The sequence below is a fragment of the Protopterus annectens genome, chromosome 2.part1 (genome assembly GCF_019279795.1).
Source record: "Protopterus annectens isolate FY-2018-M chromosome 2.part1, PAN1.0, whole genome shotgun sequence".
NCBI classification, from domain to species: Eukaryota; Metazoa; Chordata; order Ceratodontiformes; family Protopteridae; genus Protopterus; species Protopterus annectens.
This window is the reverse complement of record NC_056729.1, coordinates 687,962,074-687,979,887: the sequence shown is the minus strand read 5'-3', so window position 1 is coordinate 687,979,887 and position 17,814 is coordinate 687,962,074. Positions and strand designations below refer to the sequence as shown.

Here is a 17,814-nt window from a genome sequence, read left to right as displayed (position 1 = left end):
AATAAAATAGCTTAGGGGGCATAAAAGATATTAATGTCTGGTCAATCATTCCAAATGATTTAGTTTTGTCCAGGTGAAATCTGAGTTGCCTGTGAATACCTAGAGAAAGTAAGCTCCTTTCCCCACTATTTTGGGGATTGGAAAGAAGGTTTGAAGACGAATAGCCTGACAGAGACAACTCGTTCACTTCCTCGGGCATGAAAGATGGGTTAATCCTGAGTCATCCTGTCTGTGAAAAATAAGAAAAGGAGAATGGCCGTGACAGCTTGTAGCTCAGAAACCCTCCTGGACGTGGTGAGGATCAAGAGGACGATAGTTTTCCAAGTACAACATTTTAGAGAAGCTGAAGAAGCTTGTTCAAAAGGAGGAAGAGTAAGATTTTGCAACACAAAAATCAGGATCCCGAACGGGAGAGAGATGGGTTTTCTTGCGGTTTTAGATGCAGAACTCTCCTGAGGAAAAGCTTGACCTCTAGCATAGCCAGAAGTGCAGGGCTAAGAGGGCAGCAGGCATTGATAGCAGACAAGTGAGCTTTTATGGAAGAATATGCGGAGGCTGATCGAAGTTGTTCACAAAAATTTTGCTGTACCAAAGAGACCTGTCCTGGTTCCTGATTATGTTTGCAGAAACAGAAGGAACATAGGTTTTCCACTTTGCAGTGCAAGATTTTCTTTGCAGTGCAAGATTTTCCAGTAGTGGATTTCCTAGTCTCTTGCAGGACTTGTACAACCTCTTCAGAGAAGAGATGTCTTTGAGAGATTAAAATCCTATCGTCCATAGGGTCAGGCTGAGGAATGGGAGATTCTGGTTGAGCAACAATCTTTCTTGCAGAGTTATTTGGTTCAACTGTAAAGAATTCACTTGCAATTTCCCTTTGCCAGGTGAAATGGCAGGGGGTACCAATGCTGCCTCAGCCAAAACACAGCCATTAAAAGGAAATGGGCATTTCCATCTGTGCCTTGAGAAAGATTTTTGGAAGAAATAGTACAGGAGGGAAGGAATAGAGAAACTTCCCGGTCCACTGGAAAGAGAAGGCAATTGTCCTCCAGGTTGTTAGACAAGGGTCCCTGGTGCAAAACTGGGGGAGCTGATGGCTACTTGGAAAAGCAAAGGGATCTGTCTGAGGAGTGTCACACTGAAGTGCGATGTTAAGACCTCTCTGGTTAAAATCCATCCGTGGGGAGTCCGCAAGCAAGAGATTTACGTAGTCTACAAGCACACTGTCCTGAGAAGGGATGTATGTGCCTGTGAGCATGACGCTTATTTGGGTTGCCAAATTCCCTGTCTCCTGTGTGAACCTGCATAGTTAAGAACTGGTGCCTCTCTGCTTACGTACCACACGACTGTGGTGTTGTATGTGCACACTTGGAGTGATCCTGCTATCCAAAGGTGGGAGAAAATCTGAAAAGCTTGCAGAACAACACTCATTTCTTTCAGGCCGATTTGTTCTTTCAGGAAGTGGGGTTGCCATTTTCTCTGCACTCTGTATGGTCTTATCTATGCCCCTCACATCTCATCCATGTGAATCTGTTGAAGAGGAGGAGTGCATAGGGCCAGTCCTACACTGCGGATAACCTGCCCTTCCCACCAAATAAGCTCCTTCTTGAGATGAGAGGATAGGAATAAGGGTGACCAAGGGGTGGCAATGCTGGGACCATAATGATTTCAGGTACAATTGGATTTTCCTCATGTGAAGTCTGGCCAGGGGGGAGCATAGGAATGGTAGTTGCCATGAATCCCAAAGTCCTTAGTATCACCCTAGCACAGCAACGGGGTGCTGAGGAGAGGTCTTTGAAATAGTTGGCAAACAGATAACTTTCTCCAGATGGAGAAAAACATGCATTTTCTGTATGTCCAGTATGCATCCCAGAAACATTAGGTCCAACTAGGAACCACGTGTGATTTTTTTGTTGTTTATTGTGACACCCAGACCTATCAGAAAATGAAGGGTGAACTAGAGATGCTGAAGAGCTTGAATGAGAAAATCATCCAGGTAGGGGAACATTTGAATTCCTTGAGTGTGACAGAAAGCTACTACAAGTGCTAGGCACCTTGTGAGCAGTTTTAGGGCTGTGGAAATACTACAAGGTGAGCAGTAAACTGAAAATGCAAGCAGCTAGAGAAAAACGGAGGAATCTCCTGCAAGAGGAGAATGAGAATGGAAAGTAGGCATCCTTCAGATCCAACAACACTAAGAAAGCCTGTTGGAGCAAGAAAGGTAGAAGAGTCAGCATTTCGAAACCTGGCATCCTCAGGTAAGTGCTCAGGATTGACAGGTCTAGAATGGGTCTCCACTACCCTTTTTTTCTTGAAATTAGAAAAATCCTGCAATAAAACCAGTGTCTCATGAATTCTTTTGGGTGTTACTTGATGGTATCCCGATTCTAGAAGTCTTGGATAATGGGAGTTAGAAGGGATGTTTGGTTTTGAGGTGGTAGTGGCATGCCTCTGAGGGGGAATGTTTTCCCAAGACATGGCATAGCCATCCCTGATGATAGAGGACCCACCTGTCTGTGGTAATAGCTTCCAACCTGGCCAGGGACAGTGACAACCTTTGCGAAAAAGGGGTAATGAGGCTTGGGTCAGGGAAAGCATGCTGCAGAGGTAATCACAAGTTTTTGACTCCAAAGTGAGGCCTCCCAGCTGGAGATTCCCTTTGGGATTTTTCAGAGTACCTTTTCGTAGTGATTTTCCTTTGTTTCTGAACTGTCTCATTGTCTCTTCTAATGAAAGAGGTAGACTTAGCTGTGTAGTTCCTATGGTATCTAGAAACTGTGGAGGGTAGGATCCGTCTGCAGTCTTTCACGGTCTTACCTTGGTCTCAGAGTTTTGAAAAGACCGGCCAGCTGAGGACCAAAGAGTTACGTTTTTGTCCAAAGGCAAAGCTAGAATTTTTTATTTGAAATCCTCAAGCACAGGCTTACTGTGAAGCCATGCATATCTGTGGATAATGTTGGCAGCTGACAAAACAACTTAAAAAAAAAAGAAGATAACAAGGAAGGTTCCCCAACGGGACACTTATACGGATGAGACATGGAGGTTCGGAGCCATGTCTGACCTCTATAAGAGAGCCTGAAATCTCTTCTCTAACAAAAATTTGTGGGACACCATGTGGTTCTTCTGAAATAATGAGAAACAGTTCCTTGGATGTTTCAATAGTCTGCAAGGGCTCAGTAGCCTTACCAGCCTCAGTAGTGAGCAACTGAAAAGGAGCCTCAAGTACCATGGTTTCTACAACCACAGTGAGTATATCGGAGTTAGAAGCATTGGACTGTGGATCGATTTGAGGCCTCATAAGTTTTTTCTTTGATGGTAGAGGGAGGTCCAAGGATGCATAGTCAGCCATCTTGAATTGGGCCAAGTGTTTAAGAAGTCGGGTCTCAAGGAAGGTGATGAGAATAGAAAGCCTAGACCCAAGAGTTTTTGGAATGACTGACTGGCAGATAGAGCAAGATTTGTTATTGTGTTCCAGGCTGAAACAAAAAAGACACTTGGTATTCAAGTCCTTGAGGGTGTGGAGAGCGGGATGTATTGAACCCATGTGGGTCAACAGATCTGGAACTGGGTCCAGAATCCAAGGATCGTCCAGAAGAGGCTCGAGGAAGGAGAACCAGACCTGACGAGGCCAGTAAGGAGCAATGAGGATCAACTTGCTTCCCAGCTGATTGGGGATAAGAGGGAATGGAGGAAAGGCATACAGAAGTCCCGTGGACCAGAGCGTCTCTGGGCGTTTCCCCCAGAGGGGGAATCAGGGAAAAATATCTGCTGCACTTGGCATTGACTGGGCTGGCAAAAAGGTCGCAGCAAGACTGTCCCCATCTCCGGAAAATCTGTTCCACTATTTCCCGTTTCAGAGACCACTCGTGAGGCAGTAAGATTGCCCGGCTTAGCTTGTCGGCTATCACATTGGTTGTCCCCGGAATGTGCATTGCCACCAGAAAGCACTGGGAAGAAATGGCCCATTCCCAAACTTGCATGGCCTCTCGACAGAGTGGGTAAGATCTGGTACCGCTCTGTTTGTTGACATACCACACAACTGACATGCTGTCCGATTGTATCGCAATCGTCCCTGGAGGAAGAAGGTCCTGAAGTGTTTGCAACGCCAGAAGCACCGCCCTCATCTCCAGAACATTGATATGCAGATGAGCCTCGTGTTCTTGCCATGTGCCGTGGACAGTCCTGCCAAGATAATGCCCCCCCACCCGACCTGGGAGGCATCCGTGGTCACAGTGGCAACGGGTTGGGCAGGAACAAAGGGTGCTGCCGTGAGCAAGTGGTTGGGGGCTATCCACCAATGAAGGTCCTTTTTGCATGATTCCATCAGCAGGATAGGGTGACTCAGTGGTAGATATTGGAATGACCACTGGGAAGACAGGAGCCATTGGAGGATTCTCATGTGCAACCTGGCTAAAGGTATTAACAGAATGGTTGAGGCCATCGTACCGAGAAGTTGAAGAACCCATTTTGCTTTGACTTACCGAAGTGGAAGAAGATGCTGAACTTGTGAGATGAGGTTTTGTGCTCCTTTGGCAGGGAGACGAACTGTCATATCTACTGTGTCTACCTCTGCGCCTATAAAAATCACAGATTGCGAGGGCAGTAATGCAGACTTTTCCCAGTTTATGGAGATCCCTAGTTGAGCACAAAGTTGAATGGTGGCGTCCCTGTTTTGGATGAGTAGATGCCTGGTGGGGGCGGTCAGAAGCCATTCGTCCAAATACGGAAACACCTGGAATCCCTGACGTCTCGAGTGAGCTGTCACTACTGCCATGCATTTGGTGAACACCCTGGGGGCTGTGGTGAGACCAAAGGGCAGTGCATAAAACTGATAATGACTGGCTCCCAGCCGGAAGCGCAGATATCTCCTTGACGCCTTGTCCATTTTTATATGGTAGTAGGCATCTTGGAGATCCAGAGAGCACATCCAATAGTCTTTCCCTAACAATAGGAGTATCGACTGCAGTGTGACCATCCGAAACTTGTCCTTCACAGATTCTTTTAATTTGCTGAGGTCCAAAATTGGCCTCCAGTCTCCAGTTCATTTTGGGACTAAAAAGAACCTGGAGTAAGTTCCGGATCCTGTCTGGTCAGCTGGGACGGGCAGGATGACTCTTTTTAAGAGCAACTTGTTGATCTCCACAGTTGCCTGATCCCTGTGATTGGGTGGAACTGGGACCTTTTTGGGAACAAACGGTGGAAGGGAAAAGGCTATGATATAGCCTCTGGTAACAACTCTTTGTACCAACTTGTCTTGGGTGATATTTAGCCAGGCTGCTGAATACAAAGAGATGTGACCCCCAACTGGCCCCAGAGAAACGCAGTTGGGCCCCACATCAGGAGCGCTGATCAGGCCGTCCTCGAAAGGAATCATGGCCTTGCTGATATTGTGGACCACCCCTGCCTCTAGGGCGACGTTTACCATTTTATCCTCCTCTGCCTCTGAAGGAGGATTCACTGTGTGTCCGGAAAGACCCTCTGGGATTTTTTGAACCCCTTTTTTCTCCCCTTTGACCTTTGGGGTATGGTCGAGAGGGAACAGTAAAATGGACTCCCACGGCAGAGAGAGTCTTTCCTTCCTTGCTCACACCGAGTGTGTTTTTCTTTCACCTTGGGACCAAACAAAGCGGAACCATCAAACAGGGCATTGGTGAAGGTGGACTTGAATGGCTCAGAAAAATTACACAGGCGCATCCAAGAGTGGGACCTAAGGGCAACTCCTGAACCCGCTGCTCTGCTCGCTCCATCAGTCGCATGGGAGATAAGCCACATGGAGGAGTTAACTACAGAATTTAGGGTGGACAACTGAGCAGAGATCCTATCAGGGACTCCCTCAAGACAAGCACCCTGTATGGAATCTCCTAACTCCTTGAGAAGATCCCTCTGCAACCTCATGAAGTGAGTAAGATAGTTCAGAGATCGAAGTGTAAATGCCGCTGAAATAAATACACTCTTCCCAAATCTGTCCATCTGTCGAGACTCCTTGCTTGGTGGATGAACAGAGGAAGTAGTCTCCACCAACTCCTCCTTCGTGGCCGAGCCACCACCATGGCATCTACGGGAATGCCCTTAGACAAGAACTCTTTTCCATGAGGGGCAGACAGAAACTTATTTGGTCTGCTGGGGACTGGCTCCATGGCATCGGGAGTATCCCATACCTTCCGATTAACCAGATCCATTAGTTCGTTGAAAGGTGGAGACACCCAAAAGGCAGAGGGTTGAGAGCCAAAAGCCTTCAGGTACATCGACTCCTCATCAGAATGGTTGACAGTGGGCCAGTTGCACCTCTGTTTAAGGATATCCAGGATGTTCACAAAGGAGACATCATCAGAGGACGACTTGGGGGACCCTTCCGACTCGTCGAGGTCAGTGTCCGATGTCAGCGACTCATCCTGGGAGTCAATATACTTTCTCTTGCATACACTCTTCTGGGGAGGCTCCTCAAAGGGACATTCTGGGGAGGCCTCAGAAGAGTGGGGGCCACCAGCCAGTGGCTCCTGAGGCTGCAGGTCTCTGCTGTCTCCAGAGAGAGGAGGTACTGAGACTGAAGTGGGTGCCCTGGGGGGAAGAGTGCTTGTACCACTGGCGGGGGCTACAGATTGAGACAGCATGCTCCTCATCACCTCAAAAGTCGACCTCTCCAGCTCCGAAGACCTCCCCCGCTTCGAAGAGACAAAGGTTGGTGCCAAAGCCAGAGCCATCAGCTCCAAGATAGACGCAGGGTCCGAGCTCACCCTGGCGGAAGCACCGAGAGGAAGGCTCAGCACTGAACAGGATTGATTCAAACCCTCCCCATCGGCGCTGACAGAAGAGGTTCGGTCCCTGGACACGACGGACAGAGCCAAGTGTGTCAGAGCTGAACTCGGCTCAAATGCAGCAGCAAGGGGAGCCGCAACAGAGTGTTCCTTTGCTGGTAATAAGCACTCTGGATCCAAAAGGCCAACAAGGCTTGGATGAGTAATGACAGACAAGGGCAAAACTGGATCGAGTGGCTCCGGAACCAACTGGGTCGGAGCCAACAAAAATTTAGGCAGAGCAGACAACTTGAGGAGTTTTGGTACTACCCTCTCCACATCTTCTTCCAAAAAGCTACTGGAAGATCTGGAAGATAAGGTAGGGTATCTCGACCTAGGAGGCAATGGACACTTGATCAAGGAGACCGGTAGGGATTCTACAGACCGTCTCCAAGCAGTAGAGTCAACTGCTATTTCCAGAGGTTCAGAAGTCGGCACCAAAGCACCTGTGACCGACACTGATACCATGGTGCTCTCCTTTGGCTCCCAAGACTGAGGAGTCGAGGAGGCAGATTTTGGTAATTTGGAAGGCAGCTCCGAGACACCAGCCAGTGCCGGAGAAGGCCTTTTAGAAGCTTTCAGTTTGGATTCAGATCTAGACTTTGAAGACTTGGAAGAAGTTGAAGAACTAGATAAAGCTTCCTCAAATGTTGGTTTCAGAAGACCCTTGAGTATCAGCTTGTTCTTTCTCTCCTGCAACACTCTAGGAGAGAAAGCATGACGTAACAAGCATGATTCCTGCAAATGGATGGCTCCCAAGCAGTAGACAGATATTGTGGCCATCCGTTAATGACATTTTCTGGGAGCATTTCATGCATTTTTTGAACCCAGAGGGTTTATGCTCCTTGCTATCCTTGGACATTGCAGACACACATGCAAAACCAGAGGAGAGATAGGAAGAGAGAGAATAAATGAGGTCTAGGTCCTCCAACTAAAACAGGCCTAGCCCTGCAGAAGAGTTACACGAGGACTAGGTCGTCTAAGTTAAATGGGCCTAGCCCGGTGCAAGAGAAACTATGTCTTCTAATTAAACAGACTAAGTATTTAACAAAGATACACACAGAGATTCAGTCACACAGTAAAAAATTTGAGATGTCAAAAATACAAATAGAAGAGTCACACGAGGACTAGGTCCTCTAAGTTAAACGGGCCTAGCCCGGTGTAACAGAAAACTAGGTCTTCTAACTTAAACAGACCAAGTATTTAACAGACACACACTGGTTCAACTACACAGGAAAAAGTTTGTAAAAGCAATCCTATGAATACCACCTTAGCGGATCCCTGCCAAAGACAAGTTAACAGTCAACAGTGACCAAAAAAAAAAAGGTCCGAGTAATACAAATAAATCAACAGGAGCCCCTGTTGATTAAGAGCGGAAAAAAACACAAAAAACAACATTATACCTAGGCAAAAAGTGCAACGGCGCCTAACTGGGACACAGGATACCAAAACTACTACAGTGAAAAAAACCCACAAGGACAACTTAGGCAAAGGCCTATAAGGTAACAACACTAAATAACACTAAATATGCAATATCCACTATGAATGCAAAGAATTGAAAAGGACTTAGCCAGAGCCAAGAGAAGCACATCCGAACTCGTCGACGCGGCAAACAAGATCTGGGGATTGCACTGATGCACCATGTAATACCTGCTTAGACACGAGCCAACCAGAAGTCTTCGAGCTTGTAAATTGGCAGAGTCGGAGCAGAGAATCGGCTCCGAACACATATGTAAAAATGAAGGTGAGATTGGACTTCCTAACATTTTCTGTTTTCCATCCACAGATCTAAGTCATGCTTGAAAAGAACAATTACATACATACATTTACTGTCCTTTTATTTTTATTCAATGAAGGGAAGGTCAACAAGGACTTTAGGTAAAAAGTAAAGCATTTTCTTCTTAACCACATTTCTTCAAGAACTGAACTGTGGAAAGGGAGAATCCAGAGGCACAACTTCTCTCAGTCTGATGCATAACCTAAAATGAAATCTGCCTGAATACACATCCATATTAGGGAGAGGGGAGAAAAAAGTCTAACTGTAGAACAAATGCAACTTTGCCAGAAAGAATTATAGAAGGGTATAAATGTGTCTTTACAGAAGTAATAACTGAAAGAGCAAGGGCACCCTCTCTTCTATCAGATTTTTTAACTTCTTCTTTCGGCTTTTTCTGGCTAGGGGTCGCCACAGCGGATCACCTGTCTGCTCATGATTGGCAGTGGAGTTTTACTGTGTTGAGTTGCCAGCCCGGTGCCCAACCTTCCACAGAAGGCACACACATGCATGCACTCACACCTAGGGCCAATTTTAAGTATCCAATTCACCTACTGAGTCTTTGTGATGTGGAAGGAAACCGGAGCATCTGGAGGAAACCCACGAGACCACAGGGAGGACATGCAAACTTTGCACAGAAGGCACCCCAGCAGAAGATCGAACCAGAGAACCTCTTGCTATGAGGCAGCAACACTAACTATGCCAAATTTACAATGCTGCTCCTATACTGCATCTGTACAGAAGGCCAATGTTTCAGTATTCTTATGTATTTAGCCATTCTGTAGTTAATCTAAAAAATTTCATCACAGGACCAAATGGCTTCATAGGTCCATACTAGGCTATCTGCCCCAGGGCATTTATAAGCCTAGCCAGAGTGCGTTTGGCTTTCACCACCCATTTTAAATTAATTTTGCTATGCCCTTTTTCGAGGTTAGTATACTGTGTCTCTGTCTAACAGTGACACAGAAGTGATACCCGGGGTAAACCTACGATCTCCCATCCACTCATCAAGATTCTTCTTGAAGAGAGTCAATGAGGGACTCTGCCTAACCTGGACTGGGATTTTATTCCAGAGTGAAGGGAGCCTCTGGGTTATGAATCTGTCCCTCCAGCATGTCCTATTTATTTCAGTGCTGAGGTTCAAGTCTCTCGAGCACGTAGCTCGATGGGATTTGGATTTTCTGAGGTGCAGCATGTCCATTAATTCCGGGTTGGACATGGCTTTATATGTCAGGCACAGATGGCCTCTGAGCAGGCGGTATGCCACTGAGTAGAGCTGGAGTTTCTTTAACCGGGCAGCATATGGCATCTGTTTGAGCCCTTCGATCCTCTTGATGAGGTACTTTTGGGGTCTTTCCAGTTGCTGCAGGTATCTGGTAAAGTACATCCCAAAAGGGGCATTGTACTCAATTAAGGGCCTGATGAGGGATGAGTAAAGAGGCATGATGACCTCCCCTGATCTAGTGAATCCCTTCATGATTAGGTGGGCTATATAAAATGTTTTTCTAACCACTTTGGCCACGTGGTTGTCAAATGAGAGATTGCTATCAACTTGGGTCCCCAGGTCCCTAATTACTTCTTCTGTACTTAATGGATTACCATCTATGTGGTAATTTGTGGGCACTTTGTTTTTGCCAAAGGGGAAGACTATACACTTTTTGGCGTTTAGCTTGAGGCCATGACTCTGGCACCAGTTGTCTGTTTCTATGAGGCTTCGAAGTGTAAAAGCAGATGAAAACCACTGGCTCAGTCTGGCAGTGATCCAGATCCCAATGTGCTATTTTCAGTGAAACAGCAGTATGTACACCAGCCTAGTGATGGCTGGTAAGACAAATTTAACCTTCTAAAATGGCCATGAACGAAAGGAGATCAGGCAAATGAAGGCTTGTATAAAGCATGACAGGGAGAGTAAAGAATACTATAAAACTTTCAGGGAGGGATGTTTACTAACTCTAGTTCTTTTTAGATAGTGAAGGAAATGTACATGGATACTCATGTAGATAAATTCCCCTGCAGAAGAAAAGGTTTGCCACTTCACAGCACCACATTAAGCTGCCACGAAGCACAGACTGAAAGCAAACTCACACCTTTTTTGTTTTCTTGTTTGCACTCTTGGTAAACACTGTTTTGCTATTTAGCGAGTATTAAGAAAGAAAACAGAAGAAAGTATGTGTGTCTGTCCTATCTCAATCTCTGTTTTTTTCTTGCAGTGGCCAAGTGAAATGCTGAGTGCATACTTCAACCTCTTTGCTCAAGAATTCTGGATGCAGGAAAAAGACAAAATTAGTTACAATCTTTAAATATAACCCCAATTTGCTTAAAGGAAAAGGTTTTCCACAAACATGTTTAGCTTCACTTGCAAACAGCCATTTTCAGTGATGCACCACAAAATTAACATTTTTGATTTAGAAAGCAAAATCAGGAACAGTTGTGAAGTGGTGCATTGTACTTTTTTTTTTTTATTTATTTACTTGATCACAATAAGTCATCTAAAGTGTACACAAATCAAGACTGCAGCTGTAACTGCTAGGCATTTGTGTGTGCCTGTGTTTATAAACGCATTAAAAACTGAACACATTTCGTATGTAAAACACTTCCTCTAACGAGTACATATCCTACAGCAAAGCTTCGGTGGAGTAACTATTTCACATCAAAATATTTAAAATGTAAACAAATGTATGTACTAATAAAAAAATACAAAACAGAACAGCCCACCAAGTGTAATGATGTCCTCCAGGGTGGGCATTAGGAGAAATAATGGACCTTTTAGGTGTGGTCAGGCATTACTGTCTCCACAGAGCACTGATGTTATCAGCATACGTTTGGCATGCTAAAAGGTCGACATACAACACTGCCACACTATATTACAGTGGAAACTATATCTAATGGGAAACAACCTATATGGTTACCCTGCACCGAGAGGTGATCAAAATCTGCACTGTAAGCAACTGAAATCCTGCTGACTTCAGATTCTCGTACAGTTGCAAACTTTACAAAAAGCTTGTATAGCAACTAAATGCAGAACATTTAGTTTTTAAAATGTAGTTAACCATTACTTAACTGTCATATCCTGATCTAACATCCCTAAAAACTGCAAGTAATCTTCATTATGTTATAAAATAAGAATTTTAGGAATATTTAGACAGAGGCACAGTAGATGGCATTGTCAATTCACAGCAAGCTAGGGGGCCTTCTGTGCGGAGTCTGAATGCTCTCCCCCTGTTTGCGTGGGTTTCCTCCAAGTGCTCCAGTTTCCTCCCACATTCCAAAGACATAGGTGGACTGGACACTAACTTAGCTGTAGGTATGAGTGTACATGCGAGTGGGTGGTGTGGAAGAATTACCACAGCAGGGCCTAGCTACCTGGAAATGTAAAACTTAGCCCTAAATGACTGTCACTGCTGAAATGACACCCTGACCCCCATGTGCAAAAAATGGGGAAAAAAGGGGTTAATGGATGGATGGAGTCGCCTAGATTTGATTATAAGTTTTTTTCCTCCAATCTCATTACCCAGGTAAGCCCATCATACATTAATGAATCTCAGGGACAACTAGGGACCACTTATCAGATTTCTTAACAAAAGTGAGAAATAACCAGAGTTCATTTTACTTGGTCACTTCATTTCATCCAAACACATTATACTTTGTGTTTCTTCACCCACCAACTATCAACAATCAGGTTTCCTCCGGTCACTCAAATGGCCTATTCTTTTCCTTACTGCTGCATGGGAAGGGACTGGTCTCCCTCAGGAGAGACCATCATACTATGGGCAGATGGTCTTAAGCATTATTCCTTTACGCCATTTCCAGGCTAGCTTCTCAGGAGGTGAACATCACAGCTCTACGGTGATGCGTCTCTCTGATTCCACTCTACATGTGTGTGCAGTTGGATGCTACAAAGCTACGTGCCTCCGCCTGGGATGCACATGGTCACCCTGAAGGTCCCCCCCATCACCACTTTCTAACTGGTGTGCATTCTGCCCTGTTCTCTGGGATACACTCACAGCTACATGCCTCCCCAGCATATCCCTCATCCATTCCCATAAGACAGGCAAGCAAACGTATAGCACTTCACTCATGTCCTTCCAATAGTGACAGGGCCACTAGTCCAACCCAGGTGCCTGGGTCTTGGACAGAGCTCCATTCCTCTAAGGCATGAAGCCAAATGATTATATTTATTACTAGGCAGTTAAACTTTCATTGCTATAACTCTTGCTTTTTTTTGCAGGTGTAAGACAACTGAGGTAACTGTGTCAAAGTCTCCTTTGCAAGTAGATTCTGTGCATCACCACAGCATTTTAGCTACATTCTGTTTTTTCTAGGTTTGCACTGCAAGGACAGTTTATCAAGATCACAATGTTGGCGTTTATACTTCAATACAACACAACATAATACAATACCCTGAATTCACCTGAACACATTTTTCATTAGTTTTTAAAAAAACTAAAAGATTAACAAAACCAAATGAAAAAAAATAATGCATAAATCAAAAGTAAACTTAGCCAAACTCATAATTAGGACACCATGCAACAGTAATAACAAACAAAAACAAAGCAAGTAAGCAAGTTCTCAGACAAGCTACTCATAAATCTACAGAAAAGGAAAAGATGCCACCACCATTTATTTATATTTTATTTATTTTACATTTGTTGACCGGGCTAGTCTAACTGGATATATGTCCATTTTCAGTAGAGGCCCAGGAAGATGAGCTCCAAGAGAATTTAGTAACAAAAAATGCTAGTACAGTACATTAACAAAGGGTGGAAGCTCAGTTACATAACTATCTAACAAACTTATCCCATATACAAAGAAAATCTCAACAAGACAAGGTCAGGTAAATAAACTAAATACAATTATAAAATTAAGAAAATATCAACAGGACAGGTCAGTTAAATATAGCAAGTCTAAAGTTGTATATATTATAAAGGAAGATAGAGTTGGTACTGAGAGATTAGCAGGTAAACAGAGCCCAGTAAATAAGGGAAGGTTAATCAGGTTTAGAACAGGGGCATAACCAATGTGTTCTAAGGTAAGGTTTCAGTTTATTTTTGAAAAGTGATAAAGAGGACAGTGATGCAAGTTCACTGGGAAGTAGGTTCCAGGATTTTCCAGCAGTATTAGAGAATAGAGAGTCACCGGCCATGTAGTTGGATTTACATATACTGACAAGTAGTTTATTTGATGAACGTAAGGTATTAAGACTGTTATGGGGGTAATGAGGGTAAAAAGTATTGGAGTATTGGTTGGTAGGTAAAGGATCTTGTGGGCAATGGTAAGTTGGTGAAATTTAAACTGATTTTGTAGCTCAAGCCATCCTAGCTGTTTTAGATTAGTGCAGTGGTGAGTTCTAAAAGGATTTCCAGTAGCAAATTTGGCAATGTTGTTGTAGGACGTTACCATTTTGTGGAGGTTATTTTTTGATAGATTAGTATATATAGGTGAGGCGTAGAGGAATGTAGACATTAGATGAGTGTGGGCGATAGTTATTCTAGCTGCTGGAGTAAGGAAAGGTCTGATCCTATAGAGAGCGCCAAGTTTTCTATTTACAGTTTTAATTGCATTGATGATATGGGTGTCAAAGTTGAGATTATTGTCAATTGTTACTCCAAGAAGTTTGGTAGTATGGTCAGAAGATATTAGAGTACCATTATTAGATATGACTGTGAACTCTATTGGAGAAGACTTACGTGTGGGAGTAAAGAGCAAGAATTTCGTTTTTTGGGGATTCAGAAGGAGGCAACGTTGTGTATACCATTGTTCTACTGTATTGAACACATTTTCAGACCATGAGGTTATCAATAGGTACTTTCTCTATTCCTTCTTAACATGTTATCAGACTAGGACATCACAGGCCAATTCAAACTTGCAGGACTCCAATTTTTGATTTTGTCCCAATATCAGAGCTTTGGCTGGCTAACATCTACCTGAAAGGCTTAATATCAGAGCACTGGCCGGCTAACATCTACCTGAAATCAGCTGGACGTACAAGTGATTACACTTTTATCTGATCTTTTGCATATAGTACAGTATTTAATTTATTTGTGTTTTTTCACTGAATATTAACTCAACTGAAGTTGTGGCGGTCTCTCTACAGAGTACTTTTTAGAATTTCTGTGTAGCCATTGACAGCAGTGGGGGATAGTTTCAGCTCATCAATGACATTCTGTCTTGCCTTATATAAGTGGTACATTTTGAGTTATCTCTGCTTAATATCAGAGCTATGGCCGGCTAACATCTACCTGAAATCAGCTGGACGTACAAGTCTATTTAAGTACACTTTTATCTGCTCTTTTGCATATAGTACTGTATTTTATTTATTTGTGTTTTTCACTGCATATTAACTCAACTTGAAGTTGTGGCCGTCTCTCTACAGTTAGTTCCCCACATCCTCCCTGTTCTTGTTTTGGTGTTAATGTTGGTGGCTTTTAAAATGCCCGCCCCTCTTGTAGATTTGTATTTGGATACTCCTGGGCCCATCTCATTTGCTCACTCAACTGAGTGCAGTGAGATCATATTCTGATTTCAAGAACTCTTACTGTGTACAAAGAGAGCATTTGGGAAGGACAACCCCTGTAGCCTCTTAATCCTGCTCTGTTCCCTCCCTAAAAAAAAAAAAAAAATAAATAAATAAATAAATAAATACACACACACACACACACACACACACATATATATATATATATATATATATATATATTTTATTCAGCTGCTCTTACTGTAACTGTCTTAGTTGCTATTCTGAGTGCTGTTATCTGGTCAGTCGCTCTTACTCTGCACTTATTACTGCTTATTAGTTGTTGTTGTGTCTTTTGGCTTTTCCCGGTTAGGGGTCTCCACAGCGGAACTCCGGTCCACTAATGATTGGCAGCAGATTTTTACGTGCCGAGTTGCCGGCCCTGACACACAACCTTCAATGAAGGTACATCCATTCACGCATGTCTCTACACAGACGACGCTCTAGCTGCGAATCGAACAGGACAACGTCTTACTGTGAGGCGACAACGCTACCGCAGCACCACCACTGCAGTATTACTGCTTATTAGTCGCCTTCTAATTTACTGCCTTCTGCACTTGTTTTTTAGTCATTTGTTAATTTAATTGCATTTATTTGAACTGTATTTGCCATAGTGTTGCTACACACTCGGGTGTGCTGGCCTGCACTACAATTTGAATTGTATTTACTGCTGTTTTAGCTGCTTTTCTGTAACAAAAAAAAAATCTAAGCTTGTTCCTGCCTTTCCTGTAACTAGTCAAGTCCAGATACAGACTTGCTGTATCCAGGACTGTTGGTAAGCTTCTGAGCCCCCCAAGCCTTTCTGTGTTGGAGGGAAGCCTTCTGGCTTATCAGTGGGAGTGGTAAGCACTGGGTAGCCTATCTACCATGGGAAGAGTGGGTTTTGGCCATGAAATTGTAGTTCATTGGCCATCTGGGCAGTTTTCCCATCTCTTTCTACTCTCTGGTTAAAAGCCCGTTTTGCGTTTGGTCCCTGCCTTTCCTATAACTAGTGTAGCCCAGGTACAGTTTTGCTGTATCCAGGACTGTTGGCAAGCTTCTGAGCCCCCCACCCCTTCTGTGTTGGAGAGAAGCCTTCTAGCTTATCAGTGGGAGTGGTAAGCACTAGGTAACCTATCTACCACAGGAGGAGTGTTTTCTGGCCCAGAAATTATAGTTTATTGTCCGTTTGGGAAGCTTTTCCATCTCTTTCAACCTTCTGATTTAAAAGTCTGTGTTTGTGCTTGTTTCCTGCCTTTCCTTTTATTAGTCTAGTCCAGGTACAGATTTGCTGTACCCAGGACTCTTTGTAAGCTTCTGAGCCCTCCCAAGACTTTCTGAGTTGGAGGGAAGCCTTCTACCTTATCAGTGAGAGTGGTAAGAATCAGGTAGCCTATCTACCACAAGAGGAGTGGTCCCTGGCCCAAAACTTGTAGCTACTGGCTGTTTGAGCAGCTTTTTTCTATCTCTTTCAACTTTCTGGTTTGAAAGCCGCACTTGTGCCTGTTTCCCGCCTTTCCTATAACTAGCCTAGTCCGGTTACAGAGTTGCTGTATCCAGGATTGTTAGTAAGCTTCTGAGCCCCCCAAGCCTTTCTGTGTTGGAGGGAAGCCTTCTAGCTTATCAGTGGGAATGGTAAGCACTAGGTAGCCTATCCTCCATGGGAAGAGTGAGTTTTGGCCCAGAAATTGTAGTTTATTTGGCCATTTAGGCAGTTTTCCATCTCTTTCAACTTGCTGGCTTAAAAGCCTACATTTGTACTTGTTTCCCGCCTTTCCTGTAACTAGTGTAGTCCAGGTACAGATTTGCTGTATCCAGGACTCTTTGTAAGCTTCTGAGCCCCCAAGCCTTTCTGTGTTGGAAGGAAGACTTCTAGCTTATCAGTGTGAGTGCTAAGCACTAGGTAGCCTGTCTACCATGAGAGGAGAGGTTCTTGGCCCAGAAATTGTAGTTTATTGACCATTTGGACAGTCTGTCCGTCTCTTTCAACTTTCTGGTTTAAAAGACCACATTCTGTGCTTGTTTCCCATCTTTCCTGAAACTAACCTACTGGGTAGCACTAGAAAGCCTTAAACTGCCTTCTAGCTTAGAAGAGAGACTCTGGAGTGATTAAGTATCAGTTTTCTGTACTTTCTTGCTGTACTTAACTGTTTTCTGCCTAAAAGCAGATTTTCCAGTGTTTATTGTGATTTAAAAGCTTGTTTTTTTCACATACTGTATTTATTTGACTGCCTGCACTTTTAAAAAGTTTTTTGTTTAAATAATTAGTTTAACTGTTGCCCACGGAGGTACAGCAGTAGCATTGTTGCCGCACAGCAAGAGGTTCTCCTGTTTGATTCTCCGCTGGAGTGCGAGGAGTGCGAGGAGTGCCTTCTGTGTGGAGTCTGCATGAAATCCCCACTGTCGAGGGGCCTCCGAAAGACATGCGTGAATGGGCGTGCCTTCGCTGAAGGTTCGGCACCATAAAAATAGACTGCCAATCATTAGCGGACTGGAGTTCCGCTGTGGCGACCCCTAACCGGGAAAAGCCAAAAAGACCAACAACAACAACAATTTGTTTAACTGTTGTAGGCTACACACTAAAGTGCGATAGCCTTTTCTGATAATTTGTAGTCGTTTAAAGCTGTTTTAAAGTGCATTTTTTACTGCGTTTGCCTTATCTTTTCAAAAAAAAACAAAAAACTCCCTTGTTTCCCGCCTTTCTAAGCTAGTATTAGTCCAGTTTTCAGGCAAGTACTGAATTCAGGGCTGTGATA

The 17,814-nt window shown here is 44.0% G+C and overlaps 1 protein-coding gene across 2 annotated transcripts in view; it reads right to left on the bottom strand.

Annotated features, from left to right (window-relative positions):
* NFXL1 (nuclear transcription factor, X-box binding like 1) overlaps window positions 1-17,814 on the bottom strand; it is a 1,793,512-nt gene that overhangs the window by 1,558,452 nt on the left and 217,246 nt on the right. The window lies entirely within an intron of this gene.